Source organism: Erpetoichthys calabaricus, chromosome 10 (assembly GCF_900747795.2).
Source record: "Erpetoichthys calabaricus chromosome 10, fErpCal1.3, whole genome shotgun sequence".
NCBI lineage: Eukaryota > Metazoa > Chordata > Cladistia > Polypteriformes > Polypteridae > Erpetoichthys > Erpetoichthys calabaricus.
This window is the reverse complement of record NC_041403.2, coordinates 3,201,976-3,215,188: the sequence shown is the minus strand read 5'-3', so window position 1 is coordinate 3,215,188 and position 13,213 is coordinate 3,201,976. Positions and strand designations below refer to the sequence as shown.

At 44.4% G+C, this 13,213-nt stretch overlaps 2 protein-coding genes across 2 annotated transcripts in view; both read right to left on the bottom strand.

The window, feature by feature from the left end:
• LOC114658702 (interferon-induced protein 44-like) overlaps positions 1 to 1,793 on the bottom strand; it is a 33,245-nt gene extending 31,452 nt beyond the window's left edge. Inside the window, exon 1 of the mRNA XM_028810738.2 lies at positions 1,403 to 1,793. The gene's annotated coding sequence lies outside the window, so the exon portion shown is untranslated. The remainder of the gene's footprint in view (positions 1 to 1,402) is intronic.
• Positions 1 to 13,213, bottom strand: part of LOC127529379 (uncharacterized) — a 773,396-nt gene that overhangs the window by 71,434 nt on the left and 688,749 nt on the right. The gene's annotated exons all lie outside the window — the stretch shown is intronic.

Below are 13,213 nucleotides of genomic sequence, written 5' to 3'. Positions count from 1 at the left end.
ACGGATGTCAAACTGTCCAGCTCCATGCCTACAATAGAGCCTATTGTATTGTAGTCCAGGCTCTCACCTGTAACTGTTGAACTGCCCACCGCGGACAAGCGCTGGAGACGTCGTCTTTTACATATAGGCGGAGTTTAACGGGGGGGCCAGGGGGCATGGCCCTCCAACGGATGCACAATGTTATTTCAGTGTATTTCCAATGAAAAGTTGTTTCTTTATTATTATTATTATTATTAGTAGTAGTAGTATCATGATGATGATGATTATTTAAAAAGCCACAGTAAATAATTTTTTTTTAAAAAGCCACAGCTTTAATGATCAACAAATACGAATATTAAATCACGCCGCCTAAGCGACTGTCACTTACAGGTCGCCTGTCCTTAAAATAAACTGGGAAGCATTCTGTACAAAATAAATGATGGATTACTTTACTGCTTCAAATTCAACTTGCGAGAGGCCACTCCAACTTGAATATTTTGTATTCAGTCCTCTTCCTCTTTTGCATATCGTATAACCGCTCCTAAAGGTGCCCTGGGCAAAGAAGAACATTTGTGTAGACCAAAATGAAAATAACTGCAAGATCGAAAAGTAAAAGCGAAGACAAAGAAAAAGCGTAGGAGGGGATTTTCCTACCGCACAATGTCGCGCAGTGACCGATTGGCATGCAGAGACCCCCTAATACATTTACTGTTACCTGCATGCTAGGGCGCTGCAATGTTATTGATGTCACCCGATTTTCCATTTTGTCACTACATCGACTGCTGGAGTTATTAAAGCTCTATTATTATCAAGCAGTGATTTAAGGTAACGCGAGCGTGTCCGAGTCTTATGCCAGAATGTGCAGCCTGGGGACAAAGAAATCTCGATCTATCTGTACAGTCAGCAAGCGTCAGTCACACGTCACACACGTGCCACTGTAGCAAAATGTTTAATGAATGAAAACATCTCCTTTAGAAAGTAAATACAAATTAAAACTTCATCAACTTTCCATTTATTAAACCCATTTATCCAAAGCAGGAAAGCTCATCAGGCTCAAGGCAGGAACAATCGCTGGACAGGACGCCAGCCCGTCGCAGGATGAACACACACACACACACACACACACACACCAGGGGGCCACTGGGGTATCGCCAATCCACCAAACCTGTGCATGTAAGGGCGCTACAGTGTTATTAATATAACCCGATTGTCGATTCTGTCATCACATACATCGACTGTTAAAGTCATCAGCATTACGCGCACTGCCACACACTTTCCGAGTACACTCAAATGTATTTTAAGTATCTAATAACAAAATTCATCTACAAATTGAAAATCGCGTGCTTGTCTGACTGGATGTTTGCCTTTTCCGGGTTCCTCGGTCTTCATCGACAGTTTCCGTTCGTTAGACCTTTCGGCTTACCTCGAATATGTCCACGCGCCGGCCGGCTATTCACCCGGTCCAAGTGTTTCTTCAGGACTCGGCTCCGATACGTTTCGTATCCTTTTGTAACTCAAAGCGCTTTGAACAGATATTCCCAGAACAAACAAAGTTACTCCAAATGAAAGTGAAACTCTTGTTGTGAAATTTCCGGGGCAGTCCCCTTCAGGATGTTCCCCCCTACAGTTCCAAGAGCGCAGATGAGATCTTTCCTTAATGCCGTGTCCCGACTGGCAGCCCCTGTCGCAGCCACTTGTCCATTTCCACTTTGGGATTTTTCACGGTTTAAGACTTTAGTTAACAAGTGGAAACTTTTTCAGATCTGCTCAGTTTGCGTCTGCACGTTCCCCGTATGTGGATTAGGTGGGTGTCTGAAAATTATGGAAAATAAAAGAAAACCCCGCCCGTCGGCTTTAGGGCGGGCAGGTGACGTCACTGGCCTTTGAGCCGCTTATTCGGGAGTTTCTGTGTCCGCTTAGTGACACCTGTGGCGACGAGTGTTGACCATCCATCCGTCCGTCCAGAGCAGGGCAGGTGGAGCCCATCCCAGTCAGCATCGGACACAAGGCAGGAGCGCACTCCCTTTTTTTAATTGTACACGGTGTTTAACCTAACAGCAGGCATACAATGCAGTATATTATTCATTTATTATTCTGGTTTCTCACTCGTTTGTGTTTTTTTTGTATTTTTTTATGCAGTTCAGATAGCTTTTCAGACTGTATCACTGTAAAAAGTTATTTTTTATTATTTTCTTATTAAATATTATTTGTTATTATTTTGATAATGTAAAACTCAATTGCAAGGGAAACAACTGTAAAATGTAAAACGGCAAAGTTTCATTAACACAAAAGCACTGAAAATGAAACATACCTGGAACAGGAACCCTGATCTCCATATTGTGAAGCAGCACCACGTGTAGCTGTCACAAAATATGTGTGTATGTAGTGGCAGACGGCCAGGTCCCATGCCCGGCCGGGACGCCACTTCACTATATATTCAGGGGGAGCAGCCCTGGATGGTGCAATACCTCCCCCTGGACGCTGGATGGCCGCCCCCCTGGGTTGGAGTGGTGCCTCAGCTTCCTGCAGGGCTCCATGGGAGATGGAGTTTTCCGTAGTCCTGTTGGGATCTGGGGTGGCGCTGCATGGGGCCCGGAGCTTGGCTGGACAAATCTTCAGCCCCACCTGGAAGTGCAACCAGAAGCAGGTGATCAAGCACCTGGAGCACTTCTGGGTGGGCCATTAAAGGAGCCAGCAACCACTACTCAGTGGCCAGAGTCGGGTGGAGGAGGACAGGGTTGCCTGGGAGGAGTGCTGGTGCTTGTGTAGTTTGGGAGTGTGTTGTGCCTGTGGGGTTCACGGGTAAGACGTGCCCAACAGGTGAAGAAAAATAAATATTTGTTTTTTTTACACGTGCCTTCGTGTGAATCTGCGTCGGGTTGGGCGCATATATAGCGCCTTTGTTACAATATATTAGTAAATTTGATGTTTGAATTTGTAAAATATATTTTGTAAATTATATTGCATATCATACTAGTTGTGGTGCAATCTTATTGTTGATAATATTTTCTTTTCTAAATGTAATTTTATTTATTTTTGATCTCAATGCATTTGTACATAAGTATACAAAGTTAGTCTGAACGGTAAGGCGTTGTGGTCACGTGATAAGGTTCATTGGTGGAGTGGAAATGCACACAGTGGCACCATTAATGGACGCTAAGCAGAAGAAAGGTGTTTGTTTTAGTAAGATAGCCATGAGTGCAGTGTCAGAGGGACTGTAATGAAGACTCCTGAATTTCTGGTCAGAAGGCGCACACACGTTTTTCACTGTAGCTGCTCCTGAAAGTTTTCTCCTGGTACAGATGAGACGACGCTCCGACTGGTGTTTTTGAGAGCCGTAAAAAGAGAGAAAGAGCAAATAAATTCTCTTCATACATCAGATGGAGTGTCGTCTTATCTGTACCAGGAGAAAACTTCCAGGAGGAGCTACACCGCGTGATTTCCTCCACTTTGATCATCCAACACTGAAGGTTTGAACAGACTGGGATTCTTTAAGAAAAGAAAGTGATAACACAGACGGACAAACCTTCTTGTATTAAGGTGAGGACAGGGTTCCTCTCCTGGATTCTGCTTAAAGTGCTTCTTTTCGTCTTCTTTGTGTTCTTTTCATGATTTTTTTTTGTTATTTATCATTATTTTTTATAATATTGATTTGTTTAATTTTTATTTGTCTTATTATGTAATATCTGTTAGTTTTTACTCTGTTTAGTTATTATGCCCCGTGACCCTGTGTTAGGATATAGCGGGTTGGATAATGGATGGATGGATAGTTATTATGCACTTTCTATGTGGGGTCTTCTGTCCTCTGATGTTCTCCATATTTTGTGGAGGAGTGTCAAACTCAGATATTTGAGGGCCGCAGTGGCTGCAGGTTTTTGTTTCAGCCACTTTCTCAATTAGTAACCAGTTACTGCTTTTTAACTGTAATTGACTTGCCTGTTCAGACTCGGACCTCTTAATTGTTTCTGGTTTTTTTTGTGTGTCTTCCTATGTCCGACATAAAAGAGATCTACTGCCTCACGTCAGTTAAGTCAGAGCTGGGAGAACGGAAAGCAACACTCAACTGGAGGGGAAGGAGGAAGAATTGATTTACATACTGTAGAGTATTTACAGGGTATTGTAGCTGATAACTGCCGTAAAGATTGTGAAAAGGTGCTTTAATGGAATCAATATTAGTTGTTTTATTCATACAATGTCTGCTGTGTTACTGTGGCTGTGGTTTGTGGCTTTCTGGCGCCCCCTTGTGGTTACTGTATCCTCTTTAATAAAATCCCTGTGTGCATGTGTGTGTGTCTTCTGGTGAAATGCGCATGCGCAGGGCACGGTGCGACACGCGATATTACTGTCAGAGAAAGTTACAGGCGTTTTATGGAAATACAAACCAGTATTAGTATCGGTCTGCCTGCTACTATAAGAGATGCCCCTTCGGTCTCAGCTTTTAAATCCTGGCTGAAGACCCACTACTTCAGTTTAGCACACCCTGACTAGAGCTGCTGATTAACTGTACAGACTGTATCTCTGTTGTTAGTCATTAGCACTAAAACAGAAGTCACATGATAGTTAGAATTTGTTACTAACCCTCACCTGTTCTGTTTCTCTTCTCGGTACTCAAATGTGCCATGGCCCACCTGCCAAGTTTGTAGCGGGGCCACATAGTGTTTAAATGTCAGTTCTGAGTGCGTCTCGTTTCATTGTCCCGTTTACTGTTTATGTGCATCAGTTAATGCCGTCCCCGAAAAACGGGGATGGATGATGGAAGGAGACCACAGCCGCCAACCTGGAAAACACCTGTTTACAATCAATTAATCCCAGCCGTCACAGGACTATATAAGCCAGCAGGAGGAGAAGGAAGAGGGAGGAGAGAAGGAGATTTTGTTTCAACATTATGACCACGAGCAACCTGTACCTGTTTTCCATATTGCGCTTATCCATCCAGTTTGTTTTCCATCTGCCGGATTTATTTCAAGGACCTCACCACGAGATACCCCGGGGTAGGACTTAATCATCCACCACATACACGAGGATTCACGGTGAGGCTGTTCCATTTTTTTCCGGGGAGAATCAAACAACTCTATCACTAATTCAGTCATCCGCTTTCAGGACATTTTCTTTTTTACCGGACTCACGTACTCATTCATTTTCAGTTTGTCTTTCATTGTCGTTATTCGTGTTGTGTGTTTATTTGTTACAGGGACAAGGGAGGGTTTTTGTTGTGTGTATATATATATATTTGATGGTGTCTTATTATTGCTGGGGTGGAGGGATATATTTATGTTTCTATTTTTCTATGTCATTTTACTTAATACATATAACCCGTTTTACTTCCCGTTTTTGTGTGCTTATATTTTTCACCATCGATTGTGGGGAAAAGTTCAAATGGTAAGAAGTACGGCTTGATAGTTAGATTATTTCTCAGTAAATTATCCAGGCCACTGGTCTTGGAGGTGTAGCTGCCGGCTGGGTAAAAGGGGTCGGCCGTTACAAGTTGTTTTGCCTGCCTAAGGTAAAGCCATCCCTGATGGTGGATCACAGGAATCGTGGGAAAGAGGGGTCCTTTCTTCAGATTGGCTGGCCCAACACTGTTTCAGCTATGGAATGGCCCAATGGGGGAGGCAGCTTGATGGATGAGGTCTCCAGGAGTCTAAAATTATCTAACTCTTATTATGTGATATCATCTACTGTTAAATTCTGCTCTGTACTTCTAAAAAATTTGTTATTGTTTTATTGAGGATTTGTTCTGTTCTGTGTATTGTATTGTATTGTATTGACCCCCTTCTTTTGACACCCACTGCACGCCTAACCTACCTGGAAAGGGGTCTCTCTTTGAACTGCCTTTCCCAGGTTTGTTCCATGTTTTCCCTGCTAGGTTTTTTTTTGGGAGTTTTTCCTTGTCTTCTTAGAGAGTCGAGGCTGGGGGGCTATCAAGAGGCAGGGCCTGTTAAAGCCCATTGCAGCACTTCCTGTGTGATTTTGGGCTATACAAAAATAAACTGTACTGTATTGTATTGTATTACTGCGAGAGGAAATTAAAAGTACACAATACAGTGACTCATATTACAGCCACATACAAGCCAGTATTACTGTCAGAGGGGATTAAAGGCATATTACCGACGCGCACGGCTGTATTACCGCCAGAGAAAAATAAAGGTATATTACGGATGTACAAGCCAGCGGACATACAAGACAGTATTACTATCACAGAAAATTAAAGACACACAATACATGGCAGCAGCCCAGGAAGAACATCAACAAAAGAATGGCTGAAAGAAAGAAAAATACGATCAACAAAAAGAATGAGGTCAAAGTCCCTTGCCATTTAATATGGACTGTTCCTACTAATGTTTATGCACTACTGTTCTAGCTCCTGTTATTGTAACGGGCTAAATGACTAGTGTATATACAGTGCATCCGGAAAGTATTCACAGCGCATCACTTTTACCACATTTTGTTATGTTACAGCCTTATTCCAAAATGGATTCAATTCATTTTTTTCCTCAGAATTCTACACACAACACCCCATAATGACAACGTGAAAAAAGTTTACTTGAGGTTTTTGCAAATTTATTAAAAATAAAAAAACTGAGAAGTCCCATGTCCAGAAGTATTCACAGCCTTTGCTCAATACTTTGTCTATGCCCCTTTGGCAGTAATGCCAGCCTCAAGTCTTGTTGAATATGATGCCACAAGCTTGGCACACCTATCCTGGCCAGTTTGGCCCATTCCTCTTTGCAGCACCTCTCAAGCTCCATCAGGTTGGATGGGAAGCGTCGGTGCACAGCCATTTTAAGATCTCTCCAGAGATGTTCAATCAGATTCAAGTCTGGGCTCTGGCTGGGCCACTCGAGGACATTCACAGAGTTGTCCTGAAGCCACTCCTTTGATATCTTGGCTGTGTGCTTAGGGTCGTTGTCCTGCTGAAAGATGAACCGTCGCCCCAGTCTGAGGTCAAGAGCGCTCTGGAGCAGGTTTTCATCCAGGATGTCTCTGTACATTGCTGCAGTCATCTTTCCCTTTATCCTGACTAGTCTCCCAGTTCACCACAGCATGATGCTGCCACCACCATGCTTCACTGTAGGGATGGTATTGGCCTGGTGATGAGCGGTGTCAGGTTTCCTCCAAACGTGACGCCTGGCATTCACACCAAAGAGTTCAATCTTTGTCTCATCAGACCAGAGAATTTTCTTTCTCATGGTCTGTGAGTCCTTCAGGTGCCTTTTGGCAAACTCCAGGTGGGCTGCCATGTGCCTTTTACTAAGGAGTGGCTTCCGTCTGGCCACTCTGCCATGCAGGCCTGATTGGTGGATTGCTGCAGAGATGGTTGTCCTTCTCGAAGGTTCTCCTCTCTCCACAGAGGACATCTGGAGCTCTGACAGAGTGACCATCGGGTTCTTGGTCACCTCCCTGACTAAGGCCCTTCTCCCCTGATTGCTCAGTTCAGATGGCCAGCCAGCTCTAGGAAGAGTCCTGGTGGTTTCGAACTTCTTCCACTTATGGATGATGGAGGCCACTGTGCTCATTGGGACCTTCAAAGCAGCAGAATTTTTTCTGTAACCTTCCCCAGATTTGTGCCTCAAGACAATCCTGTCTCGGAGGTCTACAGACAATTCCTTTGACTTTATTCTTGGTTTGTGCTCTGACATGAACTGTCAACTGTGGGACCTTCTATAGACAGGTGTGTGCCTTTCCAAATCATGTCCAGTCAACTGAATTTACCACAGGTGGACTCCATTGAAGCTGCAGAAACATCTCAAGGATGATCAGGGGAAGCAGGATGCACCTGAGCTCAATTTTGAGCTTCATGGCAAAGGCTGTGAATACTTATGTACATGTGCTTTCTCAATTTTTTTATTTTTAATAAATTTGCAAAGATCTCAAGTAAACTTTTTTCAAGTTGTCATTATGGGGTGTTGTGTGTAGAATTCTGAGGAAAAAAATGAATTTAATACATTTTGGAATAAGGCTGAAACATAACAAAATGCTGAAAAAGGTATCGCTGTGAATACTTTCCGGATGCACTGTATATATATTCTGATTGGCGGCCACAGTCACTACCTGGCTGGGATGCCGACAGAGTGGAAAGACCAGGGCAGAGGGCATTGGTTAAGGAAATACCTCCGACCGGGACACTAGGGGGCAGCCCTGGGCAGCTGTGGCACCATGGATTCCTGCAGGACATGTCGGGAACTGGAGTTTGGTGAATCCCTGTTGGAGTCCGTGGGGGCTACCAGGGGAAGCTGCAGAGCCCTATAGAGGACATCCAGTGCACCTGGGAGTGATTCCAGGTAATACTGATGAGCCACCTGGAACACTCCCGGGACTTTAGTAAGAGGAGCTGCCTCACTCCACTGGGGGAGTCTGGAGGAAGAAGACGACAAAGCCTGAGGAGGAGTGGAGGCGGATGGACTGAGCATTGGTGTGTTGGTGCTGGTGATTTGTGCACACTTTAAATCTGTAAATAAACTGGGTGTTGAGTTTGAACCTGTGTCCTGCCTGTGTGTGTCCAGGTTAGGACAGCTGTAGTATATATTGTAAGTGTCCTAAGGGATGGACTGGCACTCTGACTGGGATGAAGGGCAAATCCTATGGAAGGCTATAATGGATGGACACCAAATATATGGAGGTGCACCTTGGCCATTATTTTTCTTGGTTATCCCAGTCAGGGTGGAAGATTACTGGATAGACTGGAGGAGGTTGTCTGTCAAGAGCAATTCTTTCTCTAGTACAATAGAAGGTAGTGCTTCTCAGGCATGGCCCCAGTATGGATTCCTGAGGGATCCATGGGTTTTGTACAACCCTGTCTAGATCCTTAAGTGACACCACAGGGTGCTGCAGGGAGAAGAACTTCCTCTTTCATAGGTCTTCTGCAGGACCCGGATCTGCTTCCACCATTCAGTGCTATGGCATTGGAAGTACTCCCGGCTCTGACATAAAAGATGCTGCTTGTCCTCATCCAGGTGAGTTAGAGTGAGGTGGAAGAAGGACAAAGCTCGTCTGGAGGAGTGGAAGGAGAGAAAGAGAAAACAATAAGGAGAAGTGTTTTTGGGACTTTCAAAGCTTTTTGTGAGGTATTTGTACAAATAAACCTCTTATTTTGAACCAGGGACTTGTGGTAGTGAATGTACTGGTCACAATATACAGTATACTGTACATATTGTCATGTGCAAGCACATGGGAGACAGTTTCAAGGCTTTGGTGAAGGTAGTTCTCTGCTGTTCCAGTAGATGGTGCTGTATAATAACATTCACTCTTTTCCTCCCTCTGCAGACCGAAAGACTGTTACTTCTCCACCACCAACGTTACTTCCAGTGTCCGGGACCATATGACCAGAAGAGCCACCATCTTGGGCAGTCACAATGAGACTCTGGTCTGAGAATACTTGATTTTGTGTTTTAACAGTCTCCATTTTGAATTTAAAACATTTTCAGTTATACATGGTTTGCCCACGGGTGCACTGAAACTCTTGACTGTCTCTGCTATATATCTGCCATGTGGGCATTCTGGGTGTCTACCCAGGGTCCCATGATGGCAGGCAGCCTTTTAACCAATCAAGTGGCACAGGTCTTTGGGCACCTATATGACCAAAGGGAATCACACACCGGGTTTAATGAAAAAATGTAGACTGCAAATGCCGAAATAGCCCATGGGAAAAATATTGATAAAGCAATCAAGTGTCTATATGCCAAATGCAAGAGTGGGAAATAATGGGCAGCATTATAAACAACCAAGTGTCCATGTGCTGCATTGCTAAAAGTACGATCGACTCTCTGTTAAGGAGCTAAGTCATCCATGGGTCTGTGGGGGTCTTAATCCAGGCTTGTATATATATATACAGAGGTGAAAGAGATAGCCAGTTACAGACAGGGGGAGATTAGGGGGCTAAAATGAACATACTGTGATGAACAATTTAGCCTGGACATCAGGATACACGCTGCTCATTATGAAGGATGCTCAGGGAGCTTTTGTGACTTCAGAGAGTCAGGACCTCGGATTTACATCTAATCTGAAGGATGGTGCCATGTTTTCAGCACAGTGAACCCATCTACCCATGAACCCTATCTATTATATAGTGCCTTTCTATCTATCTATCTATCTATCTATCTATCTATCTATCTATCTATCTATCTATCTATCTATCTATCTATCTATCTATCTATCTATCTATCTATCTATCTATCTATCTATCTATCTATCTATTATATAGTGCCTTTCTATCTATCTATCTATCTATCTATCTATCTATCTATCTATCTATCTATCTATCTATCTATCTATCTATCTATCTATCTATCTATCTATCTATCTATCTATCTATCTATCTGCAGATGCAGCACCCTGAGGCCCTTGTGCTAATCGCTGGAGACTTTAACCATGTGACGCTGGACAAAACATTGCCTTCCTTCTCCCAGTATGTGGATTGTAACACCCGGGGAAATAAGACTATTGACTTACTGTATGCAAACTTGAAAGACGCATACAGTGCCACCCCGCTGCCTGCGCTTGGGAGAGCAGATCATAACCTGGTTCTGCTTCAGCCTCACTACAAGCCAAGAGTGAGACTCCTACCTGTAACCACACGATCATTCAGGAAGTGGTCCCCCAAGACAGAGCAGGTTCTGAGAGACTGGAACTACAGACTGGGATATCCTGCAGGGGTCACATAGTGAGAACATTGAGGAAGTTGTTGACTGCACTACTGACTACATCAACTTCTGTATAGACATTGTAGTTCCAGTAAGAACAGTATGCTGCTATGCTAACAACAAGCCATGAATTACAAGTGACATCAAGGGCCTTTTGAACCAGAAGAAAAGGGCTTTTAAAGGCGGTGATCAGCATGAGCTCAAGCACGTGCAGAAGGAACTCCGAGTCCAGCTCAGGGCGGCGAAGGAGCAGTACAGCAGAAAGCTGGAGCAGAAGTTGCAGAATAACAGCATGAAGGAAGTGTGGGATGGGATGAAGATCATCACTGGCTGCAGCTCGAAGTGGGGTGCCACCATCGAGAGAGACATAGAGAGACCAAACCTGATGAGCAACTTCTTTAACAGGTTTGACCACCCTAACCCACTCTCACCTTGGATTACTGCACCCTCCAGCCATCCTTCTACTGATACCAGCATAGGAGAGAGTTTCCCCCCACCCACAATTACAGCAGCCCAGGTAAGCAGAGAGCTGAGGAGACTTCGTGCCAGCAAAGCAGTGGGTCCAGATGGAGTATCGTCACGACTGCTGAAGGCCTGTGCGTTGGAGCTGGGGAGTCCTCTACAGCGCATCTTCAACCTGAGCCTGGAACAGGGGAGAGTCCCGAGGATTTGGAAAACATTTTACATCACCCCAGTCCCAAAGGTATCACGTCCTAGTGAGCTGAATGACTTCCAGCCTGTCGCTCTGATGTCACATGTGATGAAGACCATGGAGCGGCTGCTGCTTCACCACCTGAGGCCACAGGTCCAACACGCTCTTGACCCTCTGTAGTTTGCATACCAGGAGAAGGTGGGAGCGGAGGATGCCGTCATCTACATGCTACACCGATCCCTCTCCCACTTGGAGAGAGGCAGTGGTGCTGTAAGAATTATGTTTCTGGACTTCTCTAGTGCCTTCAACACTATCCAACCTCTGCTCCTTAGGGACAAGCTGACAGAGATGGGAGTAGATTCATACCTGGTGGCATGGATCATGGACTATCTTACAGACAGACCTCAGTATGTGCATCTCAGGAACTGCAGGTCTGACATTGTGGTCAGCAACACAGGAGCGCCTCAGGGGACTGTACATTCTCCGGTCCTGTTCAGCCTATATACATCGGACTTCCAATTCAACTTGGAGTCCTGCCACGTGCAAAAGTTCACTGACGACACTGCTATCATGGGCTAAAACAGGAGTGGGCAGGAGGAGGAGTATAGGAACCTCATCAAGGACTTTGTTAAATGGTGCGACTCAAACCACCTACAACTGAACACCAGCAAAACCAAGGAGCTGGTGGTTGGATTTTAGGAGGCCCAGACCCCTAACGGACCCCGTGATCATCAGAGGTGACTGTGTGCATAGGGTACAGACCTATAAATACCTGGGAGTGCATCTGGATGATAAATTGGACTGGACTGCCAATACTGATGCTCTGTGCAAGAAAGGACAGAGCTGACTATACTTCCTTAGAAGGCTGGCGTCCTTCAACATCTGCAATAAGATGCTGCAGATGTTCTATCAGACGGTTGTGGCGAGCGCCCTCTTCTACGCGGTGGTGTGCTGGGGAGGCAGCATAAAGAAGAAGGACGCCTCACGCCTGGACAAACTGGTGAGGAAGGCAGGCTCTATTGTTGGCATGGAGCTGGACAGTTTGACATCTGTGGCAGAGCGACGGGCGCTCAGCAGACTCCTGTCAATCATGGAGAATCCACTGCATCCACTGAACAGGATCATCTCCAGACAGAGGAGCAGCTTCAGAGATAGACTGCTGTCACCATCCTGCTCCACTGACAGACTGAGGAGATCGTTCCTCCACCACACTGTGTGACTCTTCAATTCCACCCGGGGGGGTAAACGTTAACATTATACAAAGTTATTGTCTGTTTTTATCTGCATTGTTATCATTCTTTAATTTAACATTGCTCTTTATCAGTATGCTGCTGCTGGAGTATTTGAATTACCCCTTGGGATTAATAAAGCATCTATCTATCTATCTATCTATCTATCTATCTATCTATCTATCTATCTATCTATCTATCTATCTATCTATCTATCTATCTATCTATCTATCTATCTATCTATCTATCTATCAAATTACATCTCACCCGAAGAAGGGGACTGAGTTGTCTCCAAAACTGGCATATTGTAATCTTTTAAGTTAGCTAATAATAGATTTCATTTTGCTTGACTTCTCACTTTCTTCATAATGGCTAACACGGTACAACACCCTAGTGTTATCTACTGTATCTATCTATCCAAGAAACAGATCAAATTAATATTAACTTCTCTACTTTAAAAGTTTTAAATAAAGTCTGGGCAATAAAATTTGTTAATTTAAATCATTATGTGTAAAAAATTGAAAACAAATATTTTAGGTTGTACAGAGCAGAGAGGACTGAAAATCCAAAGGGGCGGTCAGCTCCAGTAGATTAAGTGCTGTCTAAGAATGGCAGTGGAGTTCAAGTGCAGCTTGAGAGGAGTCCCTCGTCCAGCAGATGGCACTGGGTAGCTGTTTTGTCTTGGTAGAGTAATATATTCCTCTGCTTTCCCC